Source organism: Pongo abelii, chromosome 6 (assembly GCF_028885655.2).
Source record: "Pongo abelii isolate AG06213 chromosome 6, NHGRI_mPonAbe1-v2.0_pri, whole genome shotgun sequence".
NCBI lineage: Eukaryota > Metazoa > Chordata > Mammalia > Primates > Hominidae > Pongo > Pongo abelii.
Genome location: NC_071991.2, coordinates 29071652 through 29093682, shown reverse-complemented (window position 1 = coordinate 29093682; position 22031 = coordinate 29071652). Strand labels below are relative to the sequence as shown.

Genomic DNA, 22031 nt, shown 5'->3' with positions numbered 1-22031 from the left:
GGCTGGAGTGCAGTGGTGGAATCGTGGCTCACTGCAGTCTCCCAGGTTCAAGCAATTCTCCTGGTTCAGCCTCCTGAGTAGCTGGGATTACAGGTATGTGCCACCATGCCTGGCTAATTTTAGTAGTTTTAGTAGAGATGGGATTTTACCATGTTGGTTAGGCTGGTCTTGAACTCCCAACCTCATGTGATCTGCCTGCCTTGGCCTCCCAAAATGCTGGGATTACAGGCGTGAGCCACCGTGCCCAGCCTAGAATGTTAGTATCTTGTGAAACTAATACACAATCCATGTGAATCCTATTTCCCATTGCCTGGCCCTTTCCAAACATTATTCTATTTTCTCTTTTTAATAGTGTATCTACTTTAGATATCCCATATAAGTGGATTCATATAGTATTTGTCTTTTTTCAGCTGGCTTATTAAATTTAACATAATGTCATCAAGATTTATGTTTATGGTAGATGTTAGAAGACTTCTTGTTTGCTTTTAAAGCTGAGTTGTATTCCATTATTTTTGTATTCCAAATTATATTTATCCATTCATTTGGTGAGGGAAGTTTGGGTTGCTTTTACCTATTGGCTTTTGTGAATAATGCCATAATAAATGGTGTTAATAACTCATTTGGCCATACATATGAGAGTTTTTATCTGTGCTGTATTCTGTTTTGTTGGTGTAGGGTTTTCTTTTATGCCAGTACCAAAGTGCTTTCATTACCATACCTTTGTTTTGTATTTTGAAATCATTAAGCACGATGCCTCCAATATTGTTTTCTTTTTTTAAATAGTCAGGCTCTTTGTGGTTTCTTGATATTCCATGTGATTTGGGGGTTGTTTTCCTATTTTTGGAAAAGAGAAATTTGGAATTTGAAAGGGATTGTATTGAATGTGTAGACAGATCACTTTGGTCAGTATGGCCATCTTCACAGTATTAAGTCTTCCAAACTTTGAACAAGAGCATGCTTAAGTGTGTATTGTTTAATTTTCATATTTTGTGGTGTTTTTTTTTTTGGTTTTCCTTCTGTTAGTGATTTGTAGTTTCATTCAATTTGGCCAAAAGTAATAGCATGTAATATTCAAGTTTAAAAAATGGATTAAGACTTGTTTTGTGAGATAAGAGTTGTATCCAGGAGAATTTTCTTATGAGCCATTGAAAAAGATTGTGGATTCTGCTGTTGCGTGGTGTGTTCTGTATATGTCTTTTAGGTTTAATTGTTTTACATTGCTTTCAAGTCCTTTGTTCCCTTATTAATGTTCTGTCATGCTTTATTATTCATTACTGAAAGTATTGAAGTACTCTCCCACTGTTATATTACTTCATTTCTGTTAATGCTTGCTTTATATATTTGGGAACCCTGATAGGAGATATAAATAGGTTCCCAGTGAATGAACCATTTTATTTTAATATAAAGTCCTTGTTTGTCTCTTGTGAGTTTTTACTTAAACTATGTTTTATAAAATATGACAGCTTTTTACTTAATATGATTAGTTCTCCAACTCTCATTTGGTTAACATTTGCACAGAATGTCTTTTTCCATCCTGCCACTTTCAGTCTGTTTTCACTATTAGATCTTAGGTGAGTCTCTTGGAGACATGACATAGGTAGATTTTGTTTTCTAAATTAAAAACAATTCCTTTATTTAATGTATTTCTTTTGATTGGGAAGTTTAGTCCATGAATATTTTAATACTTTTCTGAAAGAAAATGACTTGCAATTACCATTTTATTGTTTTAGTTGAGTCTTATAGCTACTTTGTCCCTATTTGCTTTGTATTCCTTTATGTCTTGTTGATATTTGTAATGACTCATGCTTTGCTTTTTTATTTTCTATTGCGCATTTGCATTTTCTTTATGGTTACCATGTAAATTACATAAAATCTCTTAAAGTTACAACTGTATATTTTAAACTGGTAACAACTTGCACTCAGTTGCACACAAAAATCCTTGCTCATTACATCTGCCCTCAAATTATAATGTCACTGAGTATATCATATATTAACGGGTGTTTTAATTTTCATGATGTCTTTCAAATGTTAGAGCACAATTGTTTTCTGCCTAATTATTATAATACTACAAAGTTTTATTTTTGTGTATGTGCATATCTTTCCCAGAGAGTTGTGTATTTTTTTTTTTTTTTGAGATGGAGTCTTGCTGTCTCACCCAGGCTGGAGTGCAGTGGTGTGATCTCGACTCACTGCAAGCTCTGCCTCCCGGGTTCACGCCATTCTCCTGCCTCAGCCTCCCGAGTAGCTGGGACTACAAGTGCCTGCCACCACGTCCAGCTAATTTTTTGTATTTTTAGTAGAGACAGGGTTTCACTATGTTAGCCAGGATGGTCTCAATCTCCTGACCTCGTGATCCACCTGCCTCGGCCTCCCAAAGTGTTGGGATTACAGATGTGAGCCACTGCGCCCTGAAGAATTGTGTATTTTTGTATGATTTGGTTTGTTTTCTATCATTTTAAATTTTCAATGGGAAAGACTTCTTTTTGCATTTCTTGTAGGACAGTTATACTGGTGATGTGCATTCTCAGCATTTAGTTATCTTGGAAAATGTTTATTTTTTCAAATTTTGTAGGACAGTTTTGTTAAAAGTTTTGTTTCCTTTAGCACTTGGACTATATAACCAAAGCCCCCTCTTGTTGGCGGGGTTTTGTTCAAAAATTCACGGGTAGTCTTGCAGGAGCATGCATATAGATGATACATCTCTTTTGTCTTTCTGCATTCAAGATTGTCTTCTGTGACTTTCAAAACTTTGCTTATATTGTGTCTTGTTATGGGTCTCTTTAGCTGAGTTGAAGTTTGTTGAGCTTCAGTTTTTAGTATGTTTTTTCTTACACTGGATAATTTCTCAGTCATTTTTTTATGCTTCTGCTCTACAATTTGTTTCTTTTTGTCATTGTGTTGATATTCTTATTTTCCTGATTAAACTAAGTTTTCTGTGTTTCTATGTTACACATTGAGAATAACTGAGGTGGTTATTTTGATTTTTAAGGCAATTTATACATCATCATTTCTTTAGGGTTGATTTCTGCATACTTGTTTCTTTGATTGGGCCATGTTAGTCTGATATTTGTATATTTTGTAACATTTGGTTGAGATATGGGCATTTAAAAAAAGTAACCTGTCACAGTCTGTATAAAGTGGCTTTCTTCCCTGCAGTGTCTGACACCAATTTACCAGGCTAGATATTGAGAATTTCTCAAACCTGTTCTTAAGATGTCTCTTCCCTAGATTTTTGTGTTCTCTTTATTGAGTTATGTGGTTTTGCCCAAGTTTCTGCTTTACAGCTTGTAATTAGTGGGTACACCTGCTGTTTCTCTGTGGTTCTACAGTCTCTCTGCTGCTATAACAATCATTTACCTTTTGTCTTGCAGACACTAACCTGTCATTCAAAGAGTAGCACCATTTCTTTCAGCACTCTTTGTCACGGTAGACAGAAACCAGTCTTTGGAAAGATCCCTCAAAGCCAGAATTATGGACACATGTGCCACTATTTTTTTTTTCACTTTTGAGAGAGAAGCCAGGAGTTGAGAGTTTACACTTAAAGACATTATTTTGTATTGAGGAGGAAGTATGGCTGTGGTGGGTAAATGTAACAATGCTCCTTTTTCTTCTATGTGGCTGTTGGCATTGTTTTCATCTGTGGCACTGCAGTCTCTTAACTGCTTTTTAGAACTCTTACGAAGGCATTGTGGTCAATATATTTTTGTTAAGTTTACATGTCTATTAAGGAATTGGGGCTTGTGGTATTATGCTATCTTATTGTGCTTGGTATAATTTTATGTTTTGTATTCGTAAGGTATACTCACCTGAGTCTAATAAGTGGTATAATTTTTTTTTTTTTTAGCTTTGTCCTCTCATTTTACTCCAGATCTTTTGCCTGAGCAAAGCATAAACATTTATTCCCAGAAATGATACTGAGAAGATATGAAAGCTATGACACTGAAAATTTAAACTTAAGACTGGAAAAGTGTGGGTAAGTGTAAGGAACACACACAAAAAAATTATAATGGACTTAACTAATGTTTATCAACTACCCTTAGCAAAATCTTTCAATGTGATGAACGTGGCAAAGCTTTTGACCGGTGCTTAATCCTTACTCAACATAAGATAATTCATGTAGGAAAGAAACCATACAAATGTAAGGAATGTGGCAAAGCCGTTAACTGGTTCTCAAACCTTATTCAAAATAAGAGAATTCATAGTGTAGAGAAACCCTACAAATGTCAAGAATGTGGCAAAGCCTTGAACCAGTGCTCACACCTGATTGGACATGAGAGAATTCATACTGGAGAGAAATCTTACAAATGTGAAGAATGTGGCAAAGCCTTCAACCAGGGCTCACATCTCACTGGACACAAGAGAACTCATACTGGAAGGAAACCCTACACATGTGAAGAATGTGGCAAAACTTTTAACTGGTTCTCATACTCTTCTCAACATAAGAGAATTCATTCTGGAGAGAAATGCTACAGTTGTAAAAAATGTGGAAAAGCTTTTATGCATGGCTCAGTTCTTACTAAAAATAAGATAATTCATACTGGAGAGAAATGCTACAAATGTGAAGAATGTGGCAAAACCTTTAACCAGAGCTCACATCTTATTGGACACAAGAGAATTCATACTGGAGAGCAACCCTACAAATGTAAAAAATGTGGCAAAGCCTTTAACTGGGTTTCAAACCTTACTAAATATAAGAGAATTCCTACTGGAGAGAAATCCTAGGAATGTGAAGAATGTGGTAAGTCTTTGATCAATGGTCAATCCTTACTGAATATAAGATAATTCACATGATAGAGAGCCCCTGTAATTGTAGGGAACATAGCAAAGGTTTTATTTTGTGCTCAACTTTTACTATAAGTGAATTCATTCTGGAGAGAAATTTTACCAAGGTAAAGAATGTGGCAAAACCATTAATGAATGTTGACATCACAATCTACATCAGTGATTTCACACTAAATAAAATTGGTATAAATGTAATGACTGTTGAAGGGTCTTTCACAAAATATAACCCTTAAAGTGCACAGGATTATTTTACTGAACAAAAACATTACAAATATAAAGAAAGGCACAATACCTTACTTATACCACAGATTTTATTGTACACTGGAAAACTTATACTGAAGGGAAACTCTCCAGGAGTTCCTCAAACTTTATACTGGGGAGAAACTCTATGGATGTAATTAATTGGAAAAACTTTTGTTCCATACATATACCTTAGAAAACACTGAAGAGTTTCTACCAGAATATATTATACAGATTTAGATAATGTGAAAATGTAAATTAGAAATCAAGCCAAAGAAATATCATAGATTGACAGTAGAAAGCACTAAGGCAGTAACAGTTTGAGACATTACTCTAAATCCATGTTGATTATAGAGAATAATTTAAAATAGGTTGCTTACTTGTACCTAAGTTTAAATGGAGAAGGAGATTAATTTTCTCTTTTTTGGACAGTTATAATTACATTCAAATTATACTTTTTGGAATTGAAATAATTTTAGTTATTTTGAAAAGCAAATATTTATGTAAATTAAACACAAATTTCTTGATGTTATATCTTCATTTCTAGTGCTTATGTGAAAGCATGTGGTTTCTGCATCAGACCTCTGAGACATGTTTCACTATTAGGTAGGCACCATTAACACACTTTTCCATGGAACACAAGGACATTTAAATGTAAGACACATGAAAATCTAAGTGGAGAGGCCCTTTATAACAGTGCTATAAGTGATTCATGAGGCAGGTGTTCAGGGTAATATTATTTTGCATTGTAGTAGAAAAGAAGCATTTTGAATCTTAGAAGTAATTTGTTTTACCAGTTATACGTTAAAATAATGAAATGCGTGGAGTTTAAAATACTTTTTGAGACAATGTTTGAACTTAATTTATTTTAATGGAATAAAATTGTTTTTTATGTGTTAAGACTGTTTTCAGAAGCATAGACAGGCTCAGAGAGCTGCAGTGATATCCTTAGTACCCACCTAGTAGCCTGCAGACTCACCACTGTGTCTTGGAGGAGACAGATACCTACTAAATAGCAGGCCCAGGAATGGTGGATCGGTGGTAAAGTCCTGGTAGGAGCCCAGGAAGATGGTAAAGGAGAAGATGGCTCAACTTGGAAGTCTGGTACAAGAGGCTCATGCAGCTTCTGCCTTGTACATGGCTGGGAGTATCTGCATAATTCCCATCTCAAGGTTTAAGGCAGAGTTTTATTTATTTATTTATTCTGAGATGGAGTCTCGCTCTGTCGCCCAGGCTGGAGTGCAGTGGCATGCTCTCAGCTCACTGCAAGCTCTGCCTCCCAGATTCACGCCATTGTCCTGCCTCAGCCTCCTGAGTAGCTGGTACTACAGGTGCTCGCCACCACACCCGACTAATTTTTTTTGTATTTTTAGTAGAGGCGGGGTTTCACTGTGTTAGTCAGGATGGTCTCAATCTCCTGACTTCAAGATCTGCCCACCTCAACCTCCCAAAGTGCTGGGTTTACAGGCGTGAGCCACCACACCCAACCAGAGTAGACTTATTTTTTTATGGAGGGGAACAAGAAGAGACATATGGTCAATGACAGCACTGTGAACCACTGGCAGGTTGGGGGCTGGGGCTTATACTAGGAAGCTCCCATTCTTCAGAGACTTGTGCATGTGGAGTACACATGTGTCCATGGTGAAGGTTCAAGGCTTCCAAAGTTTTATGTGGGCCAGGTGCAGTGGCTCATGCCTGTAATCCCAGCACTTTGGTAGGCCGAGGTGGCTGGATCACCCGAGGTCAGGAGATCAAAATCAGCCTGGCCAACATGGTGAAACCTTGTCTCTACTATTAATACAAAAAATTAGCCAGGTGTGGCGGCAGGTGCCTGTAATCCCAGCTACTCAGGAGGCTGAGGCAGGATAATTGCTTGAACCCAGGAGGTGGAGGTTGCAGTGAACCAAGATCGCACCATTGCACTCCAGCCTAGGTGACAAGAGTGAAACTCTGTCTGAAAAACAAACAAACAAACAACGACAAGAAAGTTTTATGTGGAGGTGGAGAATAATTAAGCCATTAACACCTTCAAGTCATCTTCATGATACTTTGTCATCTGTAGAGCAACGACACCCATCTACATTAATAGCCTGTATGAAGAGAATTTTCCCAGTGAGTCCTCAAAAAATGTCCTTCTTGTAAAGTTGGGAAAACACAGGCTTTGTAATGTCAAATGTCTGCTCAACAGCACATTGATCAGAACTGAGAACCGTAAACAGCAAGGGCTGCAAGAAATTTCCTTCAAGCTGTTGGAGGCTCTATCTGCTCCTCACATGGATGGAAAGGGCCTCAAGAAGCCTCATTTTCTATTTTAGAGACAGTGCACAGGGCAAGACAGCCTAGGAATACTTTTTGGACTTTAAGCAACACAATTTTTTAACATTAAAAAGAACTTTGCCAAACAGATACAATTACAGACAATGACAAGGGGGCAAATGCTGGGAGAGTCCAGGATGGGAGAAAGCCCACTTAAAGGGCCAAGAATCTGAGCAGATGACTCAGGGAAACACATTTGTGTTAAGCAATTGAAGGATGACTTGAAAATTTCAGTCAGAAAACTGGAAATCAACATGAATCAACATGATTTTATTTGCCACATGGATACCAGATTGGCAAAACATTAAAAGAAAGTTAACATCCAGGAGAATCTGGATTCAGGGAAGCAGCTACATTCAGAAATTGCTGGTGGCAATGTACCTTCCAAAGCCCTTTTGGAAAGTGATCAGTCTATAGCTATTAAAATTTTACATATGCATGTCCTTCCACCAAGTAATCTCTTGGGAGTTTGTCATCTACAAGGGAATAATATATCCAATGGGCTGAGTGGTGTCCCCTTCCCAAAGTTCATGTTCTAACACTCAGTGCCTCAGAATGTGGCTGTATTTGGACATATGGTCTCCAAAGAGGTTATAGGTTTTGAGTTCATTAGAGTGGACCCAAATCCAATATGACTGGAGTCCTTATTAGAAGAGGCATTAAGGATGCAGAGATAGAAGTTCAGCCATCTACAAGCCAAGGAGAGAGTTCTCAGATAAACCATCCCAGCTAACAGCTTGTTGTTGGATTTCTAGCCTCCAGAATTGTAGAAAACTAAGTTTCTGTTGTTAAAGTCCTTCAGTCTGCAGTGGTGTGTATGGACGCTCTATCAGATGGTTATAGACTATTAGGGCACACATAGGATGTTTCCTGAGAAGTGGCTGAAATGGAAATAGAAGATGATCACGTTCAGGCTCCACCTGCATTGCAAGGCTGAACTGCTGAGGAAAATGGCCTCCTTTATGGAATATTATGAAGACATGTGAGGTTGCAGCTCCAGCCCTGATGGGGCTACAGGAATGAATTCTGTGGGATAGCCCATACATAGAGTAGCCTAAACATCCACCCTCCCCTTTTCAGCACCCCTTTTTGTGTAAAAACCTCCCTAGTAAAATTGTGGGCTTTTAAATCTTAAAGGTCTGGCAGGGCAGTGGAGTTGCCTGCTATAGGAAATACCTTGGTTGGGTGTTTAAAACAATATAAATAGGCTGGGCACTGTGGCTAATGCCTGTAATCCTAGCACTTTGGGAGGCTGAGGCAGGTGGATCACCTGAGGTCAGGAGTTCAAGACCAGCCTGGCTAACATGGTGAAACCCCGTCTCTGCTAAAAATGCAAAAATTAGCCAGGCATGGTGGCACGTGCCTGAAATCTCAGCTACCTGGGAGGCTGAGGCAGTAGAATCACTGGAACCCGGGAGGCATAGGTTGCACTAAGCCAAGATCAGGCCGCTGCACTCCAGCCTGGGTGACAGACCAAGACTCTGTCTCAAAAAAAAAAAAGCCAATATAAATAGTAGCAACATGCAAAGATACTCATGGCCTAGTGTAAACAATACAAAATTATTTTTCTCCTCTTTCTACAACTATGTGAGCAAGAACTTAGCACCAAACCAAGTTTCTGTTGGTGATGAATGGAGGTCCAATTCTTTTGGGAGGTGACTGTGGGTCACTTAGATGTGAAAGCCCTTCGACAGGGGCAATGGAGTCTCCATATTTGAGTCTGGGTCCTGGGCCTTCCCTGATCTTCTTGGATTCCTGTCTGAGGTGGCCCCTCTGTTCCTACTGTCACCCCAGACCAGTGCTGGCCATGGTTGGTGGCGTGGTGCTCCTGCCCTTTGTCCAAGGAGATGGAGTGGTTGAACCTATTACTCATTTCTACTGATCTGCATGAAGCTCTGCAAGGAGAGTGCCCAGAAGCTGGGCCAAGAGGCATCAGTGACCTGCCTGGCTATCTCTGCAGGGGGGAAAGCCCAACCTTAGTGACCTACAAAGAGACTTAGACTCCCACACATTAATAATGGGAGACTTTAACACCCCACTGTCAATATTAGACAGATCAACGAGACAGAAAGTCAACAAGGATACCCAGGAATTGAACTCAGCTCTGCACCAAGTGGACTTAATAGACATCTACAGAACTCTCCACCCCAAATCAACAGAATACACATTTTTTTCAGCACCACACCACACCTATTCCAAAATTGACCACATACTTGGAAGTAAAGCTCTCCTCAGTAAATGTAAAAGAACGGAAATTATAACAAACTGTCTCTCAGATCACAGTGCAATCAAGCTAGAACTCAGGATTAAGAATCTCACTCAAAACCGCTCAACTACATGGAAACTGAACAACTTGCTCCTGGATGACTACTGGGTACATAACGAAATGAAGGCAGAAATAAAGATGTTCTTTGAAACCAACAAGAACCAAGACACAACATACCAGAATCTCTGGGATGCATTCAGAGCAGTGTGTAGAGGGAAATTTATAGCACTAAATGCCCACAAGAGAAAGCAGGAAAGATCCAAAATTGACACCATAACATCACAATTAAAAGAACTAGAAAAGCAAGAGCAAACCCATTCAAAAGCTAGCAGAAGGCAAGAAATAACTAAAATCAGAGCAGAACTGAAGGAAATAGAGACACAAAAAACCCTCCAAAAAATTAATGAATCCAGGAGCTGGTTTTTTGAAAGGATCAACAAAATTGATAGACCGCTAGCAAGACTAATAAAGAAAAAAAGAGAGAAGAATCAAATAGATGCAATAAAAAATGATAAAGGGGATATCACCACCGATCCCACAGAAATACAAACTACCATCAGAGAATACTACAAACACCTCTACGCAAATAAACTAGAAAATCTAGAAGAAATGGATAAATTCCTTGACACATACACTCTCCCAAGACTAAACCAGGAAGAAGTTGAATCTCTGAATAGACCAATAACAGGAGCTGAAATTGTGGCAATAATCAATAGCTTACCAACCAAAAAGAGTCCAGGACCAGATGGATTCACAGCCGAATTCTACCAGAGGTACAAGGAGGAACTGGTACCATTCCTTCTGAAACTATTCCAATCAATAGAAAAAGAGGGAATCCTCCCTAACTCATTTATGAGGCCAGCATCATCCTGACACCAAAGCCGGGCAGAGACACAACAGAAGAAGAGAATTTTAGACCAATATCCTTGATGAACATTGATGCAAAAATCCTCAATAACATACTGGCAAATCGAATCCAGCAGCACATCAAAAAGCTTATCCACCATGATCAAGTGGGCTTCATCCCTGGGATGCAAGGCTGGTTCAATATACGTAAATCAATAAATGTAATCCAGCATATAAACAGAACCAAAGACAAAAACCACATGATTATCTCAATAGATGCAGAAAAGGCCTTTGACAAAATTCAAGAACCCTTCATGCTAAAAACTCTCAATAAATTAGGTATTGATGGGACGTATCTCAAAATAATAAGAGCTGTCTATGACAAACCCACAGCCAATATTATACTGAATGGGCAAAAACTGGAAGCATTCCCTTTGAAAACTGGCACAAGACAGGGATGCCCTCTCTCACCACTCCTATTCAACATAGTGTTGGAAGTTCTGGCCAGGGCAATGAGGCAGGAGAAGGAAACAAAGGGTATTCAATTAGGAAAAGAGGAAGTCAAATTGTCCCTGTTTGCAGACGACATGATTGTATATCTAGAAAACCCCATTATCTCAGCCCAAAATCTCCTTAAGCTGATAAGCAGCTTCAGCAAAGTCTCAGGATACAAAATCAATGTACAAAAATCACAAGCATTCTTATACACCAACAACAGACAAACAGAGAGCCAAATCATGAGTGAACTCTCATTCACAATTGCTTCAAAGAGAATAAAATACCTAGGAATCCGACTTACAAGGGATGTGAAGGACCTCTTCAAGGAGAACTACAAACCACTGCTCAAGGAAATAAAAGAGGATACAAACAAATGGAAGAACATTCCATGCTCATGGGTGGGAAGAATCAATATTGTGAAAATGGCCATCCTTCCCAAGGTAATTTACAGATTCAATGCCATCCCCATCAAGGTACCAATGACTTTCTTCACAGAATTGGAAAAAACTACTTCAAAGTTCATATGGAAGCAAAAAAGAGCCCACATCGCCAAGTCAATCCTAAGCCAAAAGAACAAAGCTGGAGGCATCACACTACCTGACTTCAAACTATACTACAAGGCTACAGTAACCAAAACAGCATGGTACTGGTACCAAAACAGAGATATAGATCAATGGAACAGAACAGAGCCCTCAGAAATAACGCCACATATCTACAACTATCTGATCTTTGACAAACCTGAGAAAAACAAGCAATGGGGAAAGGATTCCCTATTTAATAAATGGTGCTGGGAAAACTGGCTAGCCATATGTAGAAAGCTGAAACTGGATCCCTTCCTTACACCTTATACAAAAATCAATTCAAGATGGATTAAAGACTTAAACGTTAGACCCAAAACCATAAAAACCCTAGAAGAAAACCTAGGCATTACCATTCAGGACATAGGCATGGGCAAGGACTTCATGTCTAAAACACCAAAAGCAATGGCAACAAAAGCCAAAATTGACAAATGGGATCTAATTAAACTCAAGAGCTTCTGCACAGCAAAAGAAACTACCATCAGAGTGAACAGGCAACCTACAAAATGGGAGAAAATTTTTGCAACCTACTCATCTGACGAAGGGCTAATATCCAGAATCTACAATGAACTCAAACAAATTTACAAGAAAAAAACAAACAACCCCATCAAAAAGTGGGCAAAGGACACGAACAGACACTTCTCGAAAGAAGACATTTATGCAGCCAAAAAACACATGAAAAAATGCTCACCATCACTGGCCATCAGAGAAATGCAAATCAAAACCACAATGAGATACCATCTTACACCAGTTAGAATGGCGATCATTAAAAAGTCAGGAAGCAACAGGTGCTGGAGAGGATGTGGAGAAATAGGAACACTTTTACACTGTTGGTGGGACTGTAAACTAGTTCAACCCTTGTGGAAGTCAGTGTGGCGATTCCTCAGGGATCTGGAACTAGAAATTCCATTTGACCCAGCCATCCCATTACTGGGTATATACCCAAAGAACTATAAATCATGCTGCTATAAAGACACATGCACACGTATGTTTATTGTGGCATTATTCACAATAGCAAAGACTTGGAACCAACCCAAATGTCCAATAATGATAGACTGCATTAAGAAAATGTGGCACATATACATCATGGAATACTATGCAGCCATAAAAAATGATGAGTTCATGTCCTTTGTAGGGACATGGATGAAATTGGAAATCATCATTCTCAGTAAACTATTGCAAGAACGAAAAACCAAACACCGCATATTCTCACTCATAGGTGGGAATTGAACAATGAGAACACATGGACACAGGAAGGGGAACATCATACTCTGAGGACTGTTGTGGGGTAGGGGGAGAGGGGAGGGATAGCATTGGGAGATATACCTAATGCTAGATGAGGAGTTAGTGGGTGCAGCGCACCAGCATGGCGCATGTATACATATGTAACTAACCTGCACATTGTGCACATGTACCCTAAAACCTAAAGTATAATAATAATAAATTAATAAATTAATAAATTAATTAAAAAAAAAATTCTATTCCCCAGATCAGGTACATGTGAGCATCTGCATAGACTCCCAGCCAGAGAGAAAACCAGATTACAGTGTGAAGTCTTGGGGTTAACATCTGAGTAGACAAACTTGTTCTCCAACACTCAACTTCTTATCCTGGCAGCCATGACTTGGGATATGATCCTGGCAGACCCATCAGTCTCCAAACACCTTACCACCTGCTCCTGTCCAGGGAAGGCACCCTCAACTCTTGTTCCCCCAACACATGGTGATGGGCAGGGATGTGGGGTTGCCTAGATGGGATCACAGGTGAGGCCTGGCCTGGATGGGTCTGCCCTGAGCTGCCCTGTGTTACCTATGTGTGTCCCCTGCCAAGTGACCTGAGGATTTGTGGATGAGAGCTGAGCCAACGTCTGCATCATTGGAAGATGCCCTCACTTCAAGCCTTCCACAGATGAGAGCCTCAGGAAGTCAAGATACAGCAGTAGAACATCTTGCTCTTGAGCATCTCCATGAAATTAGCTTGATACAGGGCTGTGTCTAGAATAAGGGTTTCTGGTTACCAGAGTTTTAAGTTCTGGAGGGTCTGACACCAAGAAAGTGAGGTTACTTGAAGGTTCCATCACCTGGGCCCCTTCTTTCAGTGCGAGCTGCCCACAGGCCCTGCTGGGGTCCTGACTGCTCACCCTTCTTCCCCGTGTCAACTTCTAGAACTGCCTTAATTGCACATGACATAATCCTTTATGTAAAAATGTTTAAGACTTTCACTAAAATACCACTAGAATTAATAAGTTGATCAGTGTCACAAGATACAAGATACACATACAAAATTTTACTTAAAGCAACCAACAATAAAAATAAAATGTATAAATCTGATTTATAATGCTTCAAAAATATTTAGAAAAAGTAATAGAAGTGCAAAAATTTTACACTTATTATTATTATTTTTTGAGATAAGGTCTTGCTCTGTCACCCAGGCTGGAGTGCAGTGGTGTGATCACAGCTCACTGCAGCCTTGACCTCCTGGGCTCAATTGATCCACCTGCCTCAGCCTCCTCAATAGCTGGGACTACAGGTGTGTGCCACCACGCCTGACTAATTTTTGTATTTCTTGTAGAGATTGGGTTTCTCCATGTTGCCTAGGCTGGTCTCCAACTGGGCTCAAGCAATCTGCCTGCTTCTGCCTACTAAAGTGTTGGGATTATAGGTGGGAGCCACCATGCCTGGCCTACACTTAATTTTTTTTTTAATGCTGAAAGAAATCAAGATCTGAAATAATTTAAAGGTGTCTAATTTTCAAGAATAAAAATGCTTAATATTTCCAAGATAACAATATCCCACAGATGGACTGAGAAATTCAAAATAATCCCTTGAAATTCACAGCTATTTTTTGTTGTTGTTGAAATTGACAACTCTCCCCACACCAAAACTGATGTAGATATGCACAGGAAACCAAAAGCGTGAAACAATCTTGAAGAACAATTGACTTCCACTTCCCAATACAAATTCTTACTGCAGACTGGGTGCAGTGGCTCACACCTGTAATTCCAGCACTTTGGAAGGCCGAGGGGGGCGGATCACTTAAGGTCAGGTTCAAGACCAACCTGGCCAGCATGGTGAAACCCTGTCTCTACTGAAAAAAACAAAAAGCAAAAAACAAAATTAGCCAGGCATGGTGGCAGGCGCCTGTAACCCCTGCTACTTGGGAGGCTGAGGCAGGAGAATTGCTTGAACCTGGGAAGTGGAGGTTGCAGTGAGCTGAGATCACCAATGCACTCTAGCCTGGGCGATAGAGTGGGGCTCCATCTAAAAAAAATTCTTACAGCAAAGAATAATATCTATTACCCCACTTCCTCCCCATTTCTTTCTCTGTCCAGACTTAGAGCTACAGGGTAATTTGACCGCTCTGTGATACGGCCAGCTGCAGGTTTTTCCCTGCAGGCTTAAACCCAAGCCAGGGTCTCAAACATTCCCAGGCACTGATAAAAATGTTTAGGATGTTGCCCACAGCATTGATAGAAACTAGCCCTGGCCCTAAGCCAAATTTCTTAACCTTTATATAAGCTCCATAACCAGATCCACTCATTGCAGACATACCGAGGTAGAACATCTGTGTTTTGTCCCTTGCAAGGATACACTGCCGTCCCCTCTGTGTGTCTGTTCCTTTAATGCATGCTTTGAACAGACCACTCTGGGCTTCGAGGCTTCTTTCTTTGGAATTCCATCTGCCCCATTTCAGGATGGTTTGGGGCAGTCCCTTGTGGGAACTCCCCTCCTGTCACTTTTAGGGCAACTCCAGCCACTGATTCAGCCTGAGGAAAGAACTGGTGTAGTCGGCATTACTCTAAAGAATGTGCTGGGAGGCCGGGCGCAGGGGCTTACGCCTGTAATCCCAGCCCTTTGGGAAGCCATGGTGGGTGGATCACGAGGTCAGGAGTTCAAGAGCAGCCTGGCCAACCTGGTGAAACCTGGTGTCTACTAAAAATACAAAAATTAGCTGGGCATGGTGGCGGGTGCCTGTAACCTCAGCTACTTGGGAGGCTGTGACAGGAGAATCACTTGAACCTTGGAGGTGGAGGTTGCAGTGAGCCCAGATTGCGTCACTGCACTCCAGCCTGGGCGACAGAGCAAGACTCTGTCTCAAAAAAAAAAAAAAAGAGAGAGAGAATGGCCTAGAGAAAACAGGACCCTACTGGGGAGATCCCAGGATGACTGCAAGCGCCTATGTGAGGCTCTGTCACCCACTGCCTGATGCCTGCAGGCTGCCCTGTGAGTGCCAAGATGCTGTGAAAGCTCCAGTAGGCTAGAGGAGGCTGATGGGGGGTTTGAAATTTCCAAGGATCCCGGAGCTCATCGGGCAGAGAGGTGTTAGGCTGGCCTCTGCCATGGCAGTCCACCAGGGAACAAAGGCTCTGCTGGGGACCAAGAGCAAAGTCCCCAAGTTAGAGGAGGAGGAATGCACTTAGAGGAAGGCCTGCTGATGCCCACTCTGTCAGTTGCCCCTGTGGAGGTTAAATGGAAGAAAGGCTCTGTGGAGAGGTGCCAGGGGATTCTGCAGCCTCAGGCCTGCTTCTGAGGGTGGCTTTGGATGGTAGTGGCAGCAGGTGCTCTGGGTCCCATTTTCTTTGGCAGGCAGAGAAAAAAAGAGGAAAGAGAAGCTGCCTGCCTGCCCCACAGTCACCTCAAGCTCACTGGGGCTCTAGGTGATCTGTGGCGGTAGCTGGACCATGCTAGGTCTTGAGGGGCAGGGCTGAGGGGTGCTGCAGCAGTGGCTGTTTTCGTGTAGACAGCAGGCCTGGCTGATACTTGGACCTGTACAGGCCAGGAGTGGAATTTTTGGGGCTGGGGATGGAGTGTGGGTGCCAGCGTGAGGAGCAGGCTGGTTCCGCCACCTCTTCCCTCTCCCAAGAGTGGAGCTAGCACCACAGCCCCTACCATGACAGGAAGGCCAATATTTCTTTCAATGTTTGGCCATTGAAGGGCACCAGAGGCCCCATGTGGCTAGAATGAGTCACTGGTCCCTTCAGAGCAAGCAACAAGTTTTGGCTCTGAGGGGTCTACATCTTCCCAATCCTCCAGTACATGCTGGGACAAACACTTTCCTGGGAACTGTCCTTGAGACAACCTTACACAAGTTCTGTCTCTAGGTGAGGGTCTCAAAAGCCATGCTTTGAGGGGAAGCCAAATGGAAGCCAATGACATTATCCCACACAAGAGGACTGGTGTGTATCAAACAATGTCGCCTCCCAGGAGGGCACAGGGCATCACAGCTTTTTTTTTTTTTTTTTAACAGAGTCTCGCTCTGTCACCCAGACTGTAGTGTAGTGGCACAATCTTGGCTCACTGCAACCTCTGCTTCTCAGGTTCAAGAGATTCTCTTGCCTCAGTCTCCTGAGTAGCTGGGATTACAGTCAAGCACCATGATGTTGGGTAATTTTTGTATTTTTAGTAGAGATAGGGTTTCACCACATTGACCAGGCTGGTCTAGACTTCCTGACCTCAAGTGATCCACCCACCTCAGCTTCCCAAAGCACTGGGGTTACAGGCATAAGCCACCGTGTCTGACCTGAGATCATGGCTTCTCTTCAGGACTTGGAGAGGATGGGGACTGCATGTCTACACAGAGCCCATAAAACAGCTTTGTGTGGTTGGTGCCAAAGCCTGATGGCACCTGGAGTATGACAGTTGATTCTTGGGATATTATGACAGTTGATCATTGATTATTGGGAACTGAATAAGGTGACTCTGGCCATGCATGCTGTTGTCCCCCAAATGGCTCAAATCCTGGAAAAACTAAATACTTGCTCAGGTCCATGGCATACTCTCCTGAATTTGGCAAATGCTTTCTGCAGCATACCCTTAGACCCAAAGTCCCAGGACCATTTTGCCTTCAACTGAGAAGACCAACAATGTGCCTTTTGGTTGCTCCCAGAGAAATTTACACAGCCCAACTATCTAACATGGTTTAGAGTGATGTGAGACATTTTGGAGTGATGTGCCCGACATTCTCTGGGAAAACCATATGGATAATGTTATTCTAATCTACAGATTGAAGTCTTTTGCAGAAACCTCCCCAGAAACTCCCAGAGTATTTACAATCCAGAGGATGGGCCAGTCATGCCCAGAAAGTCCAGGGACCAGGGGGCACCATAACATTACTGGGCATGGTCAGGTTAAGTAAGACCAAGGTTTTGCCAACAGCTGTGACCGTCAAAATCCAGACATACCCACAGGCCTGTGTATAGTTTGGATCTGTGTCCCTGCCTGAATCTCACATCTAGTTGTAATCTGCAGAGGTGTGGCCTGGTGGGAGGTGATTGGATCATGGAGGTGGTCCCTCATGAATGGCTTAGCACCATCCCCTCTGTGCTGTTCTTGTGATAGTGAGAGCTCTCACAAGATCTAGTTGTTTAAAAGTGTGTAGGCCGGGTGCGGTGGCTCACGCATGTAATCTCAGCACTTTGGGAGGCCGAGGCAGGCAGATAACGAGGTCAGGAGATCGAGACAATCCTGGCTACCATTGTGAAACCCCATCTCTACTAAAAATACAAAAATTAGCCGGGCATTGTGGCACGTGCCTGTAGTCTCAACTACTTGGGAGACTAAGTCAGGAGAATCACTTGAACCCAGGAGGTGAAGGTTGCAGTGAGCCGAGATCACACCATTGCACTCCAGCCTGGGCAACAGAGTGAGACTCCATTTCAAAAAAAAAGTAGGTAGCATCTCTCTCCTCTCTCTCTTGTTCCTGTTCCAGTCATGTAAGATGTGCCTGCCTGCTTCCTCTTCCCCTTCCACCATGATTTTAAGCTCCCTAAGGCCAGCAGTGTGAGAATGGACTAATATACCTTGTTTTATGAAAGGGCTGTATCTGCAAAGGGATCCCCAACGCAGAAGGAGTCAGGAAACCAAAGAATGAGACAGACAAATCCAGTTTGTCAGTAAAGGGTAATTTATCGGGGGGAATTTGTGGACAGAAGCATGGTCTTGAGTGGTAGCAAGACAGGTAGTTCCCCAGGCTGTTACCGCCAAGATTTAGGGCTTACTTAGTATAGGAAAAGGGTAAATATGCACTATAGGAATGTGCAGGACATTTAAGGTCAGCCTTCCAGAAAGAGAATGAGGTGGTCATCGTAGCCTGTAGTTTGTGTGATGACATATAGGTTGCTTTGACCTAAGAAGATTTGCAGTAAGTATGTATCTTACACAAGAAACAGTAGATCGGGTAGAAATCTTAAAGGCATTCCCAGAACTAGGGTTAATTCAAACTCAACATGGTGGATTCGCATCCAAGATGGAGCTGCTTTAGCCTCCACAGAGCTCCTTCCCCAGACCCATGGAGCCCTTAGGGGTTTAGAGGACCAGCGTGGAAATTCTCATCCAGGCAGTTTCTTCCTTTTGGTTCTCAAAAGGGAATTGAATGTACACATCTGCTTATTATTCTCAAATAATTTCTTCTTTCACCTTATTATTTCTCAAATCTTTCCTTCTTTTCTCTCTCCACAGAAAAAGTTCCAGGAAATTTAAAAATCTTTTCAGAAAAGACAGTACACTGAGCAGGATTTGCACATCAAGAAAAAGTAGAGACAGGAGATGAGAGTCAAGTGTTTTGGGGGGTAGAGAAAAAGATTAGGCTGGAAGGGGTACTGGGCCAGGTGTAGGGGTGTTCAGACCTGCGTGTGTGTGTGTGTTTGTGTGTGTGTGGTGTGTAACATTCTCACTGAAGGTTTACTTGAAAAACTCCAGCCCTGTCTAGCCTGGATTAACAGAAAGATGTGTGTTTGCCCATGGGCAGGTGGGGGGCTTGGGGGCAGGAGACCCCAGAATGGGATGTGGTGATGGCAGCTGGGCTGTTGGGCAGGCGGGATGAGCTGCAGAAGGAGCAGGGCTCTGGTTCCCATGCTTGTCCATCCTGCTGGCATGGAGCCACCTCCAGGCTGTGGGTGGGTGTGGTAGGTGGGGCTTCCTTCCTTCCCCAATCTAGCCCAGCAATTCCCCAGGAAGCCAGACCTCTGCTACTGATTCTTTCTGCACCTCTACAGGGAGAGTCATCCTGTCTGCACCAAGGATGGGAACAGCAGAGGAATCCCACAGGCCAGGTGGGTCACAATGGGTAAACGGCGGGTGAACATATATGTGTTTGCTGTGGCTCCCCACTCTGTCATTTGCAGACACTGCTAATCAGTCAGTCATAGGATTCTCACCCCAGTGCCCAGTGAGCACCACCAAAAGCTCCAGATGGTTTATAAGTATCTGGAGACTCTTGCCTTCCCTGTGAATCCTTCCTGACCAGATCTTAGAATCTTCTCTGGAAATGAGGAAGTGGCGTGTCACCACCCAGTACCTTAGGAAGACCCTGCCCTGTCAGTCAGAGATGGCATCTTGGGTGACCACTCCCTGAGTGGAGGAAGAGAGGGTCTTGTGCAGGGAGCTTCCTTGGTGGATCATGGGGTAAGTGATGCCTTTGGTCTGACATAAAGCCTGGTGTGTGGAGCAGAGATTCCAGTGGGGCTGGGACAAGCAGGTGCTGCTCAACCAGGCCTCCAAATACACCTTGTCCCCCTCCCACCATAGCTGAGCCTGGATGGGAATGTGGACACCCCATAGACTCCAGAGGATGGGACCCTGGTCAGTGGTGGTCCTGGGGTGTGGGGTGAAGGCAGCTGGGACAGCGCCTCCAGGTGTGGGAGGAGCCAGCCTCTCCTGTGAGGCCCTGGGCACATCGCTGCCCTCTTTGGGCCTCTGCTTCCTCATCTGGCAGATGAACAAACGATGAGCCGGTTGTGCAGGCCCCACAGGGTCATGATGGGGTTCGGGGAGGATGGGAATTTGAGGGTGCTTGTGCCTGGCTCTTCCCATGAAGGATGATGGTGACAGCAATGCTGAGAGCCACATGAAACCGAGTCCTCAGGAGGCCCTGTGAGGATGGCGTGGTTCCCATCACACTTCCCCGACAAGAGGGAATTATGATCTTCAGACTCAGGAGAAATATGGGGTTTGTTTCAAGTCCATGGAGCTCCACAGTTCTTTTGAGAGGTGAGAGCCTAGCAGGTTGACCTAGCAGATTGACAGAGGGTGGGCGGAGACTCTGTCTTGTGGTCACTTTCAGACAGCCTGTGGCCACGGGTCCCTGGTCAGCAGCAGGCCCTGTTGAATGGGAACCCTGGGCAGGCACTGGGAGGGAGGCCTGAGGTGTGGCTCCTGGAGCCTCACAGCTGCTGCCCTGTCCTACAGCTACAACCTGTCCTGCTGCTGAGCCCCATCCCAGTAGGCCAGCCACGCCCTCAAGGCCGAGAAGACCAAGCCATGAAGAATCTCAGGCCCACTGAGTGCCCAGGTGGCAGGGGAAGAGTGCCTCAGGGCTCAGTGAAGTTTGGGCTGAGTGTGTGCTCTGGGAGCCAGACAGCTGCACAGGGCTCCCAGCTCCACCATGACCAGCCCTGTGACTGGGGCAGAGGACTCACTCCTGTGGTACTTGAGCATCATTGTCATATATTTAATGTGTCTGTCCAATCCTTTTCTCTTTTTATCTCTCTTCCTCTATAATCACCATATACTACTGATCTGTTAGTGATAGTGTTCAAATGAATAAACATATGTTAGTGTGTATTGTACTTCCTCATGATTTCTTCACTATAGTCTATGACTCCACTCATACGAGGTACTTAGAATAGTTAAGTTTACAAAAACATAAAGTAGAAGAGTGGTTCCCGGGGCTACAGGAAGGTAGGTGAGGTGTTTAATGGGTACAGAGTTTTAGTTTTGCAAGATGAAAAACACTCCCTATAAATGTGGAGGATGCTCGTAAAACCGTGTGAATGTGCTTAATTCCTTTGACCTGCACTCTTAAAAATTGTTAAAATGAAAAAAAAAATTGTTGACCAGGTGCAGTGGCTCACACCTGTAATCCCAGCACTTAGGGAGGCGGAGGTGGGCAGATCACCTGAGGTCAGGAGTTCAAGACCAGCCTGGCCAACATGGTGAAGCCCCATCTCTAGTAAAGATACAAAAATTAGCCAGGTGTGGTGGTGCATGCCTCTAATCCCAGCTACCCGGGAGGCTGAGGCAGAAGAATTGCTTGAACCCAGGAGGTGAAGGTTGCAGTGAACCAACATTGCACCACTGCACTCCAGCCTGAGAAACAGAGCAAGACTCTGTCTCAAAAAAAGAAACAAAAATCCCAGCAACAACAACAACAAAAAAACAGATTATAACTATCTGCAATGGCATGAATGAATATCACAAATATAATGTATGAAAGTAAGTAGATGTAAAAATATACATATTATATAATTTTATACAAAATCCAATAAGCAGAAAAAACTGAGGTCCTGGTTTTCAGTAATACTGGAGTAGCTTGTTGAATTAACACAGATTATAATGAAGACACCTGAATAATATATATTTTTTATATATATATATATTTTTTAATGGAGTCTCACTCTGTCACACAGGCAGGAATGCAGTGGTGTGATCTCAGCTCACTGCAACCTCCAGCTCCTGGGTTCAAGCAATTCTCCTGCCTCAGCCTCCCAAGTAGCTGGGACTACAGGC

The 22031-nt window shown here is 42.7% G+C and overlaps 1 long non-coding RNA gene across 3 annotated transcripts; it reads left to right on the top strand.

Moving 5' to 3' along the window:
- LOC129060661 (uncharacterized) lies at window positions 1-21079 on the top strand. Of its 3 annotated transcripts, none has more exons than XR_010140779.1 (6): window positions 1-93; window positions 3845-3973; window positions 19520-19576; window positions 19771-19928; window positions 20341-20513; window positions 20712-21079. It is a non-coding gene; the product is annotated as an uncharacterized LOC129060661 (long non-coding RNA). The 3 variants fall into 3 exon arrangements; XR_010140780.1 differs by having other exon boundaries at window positions 18984-19576; XR_008527512.2 differs by lacking the exons at window positions 1-93; window positions 3845-3973 and having other exon boundaries at window positions 18191-19576.
- The last annotated feature ends 952 nt before the right edge of the window (window positions 21080-22031 follow it).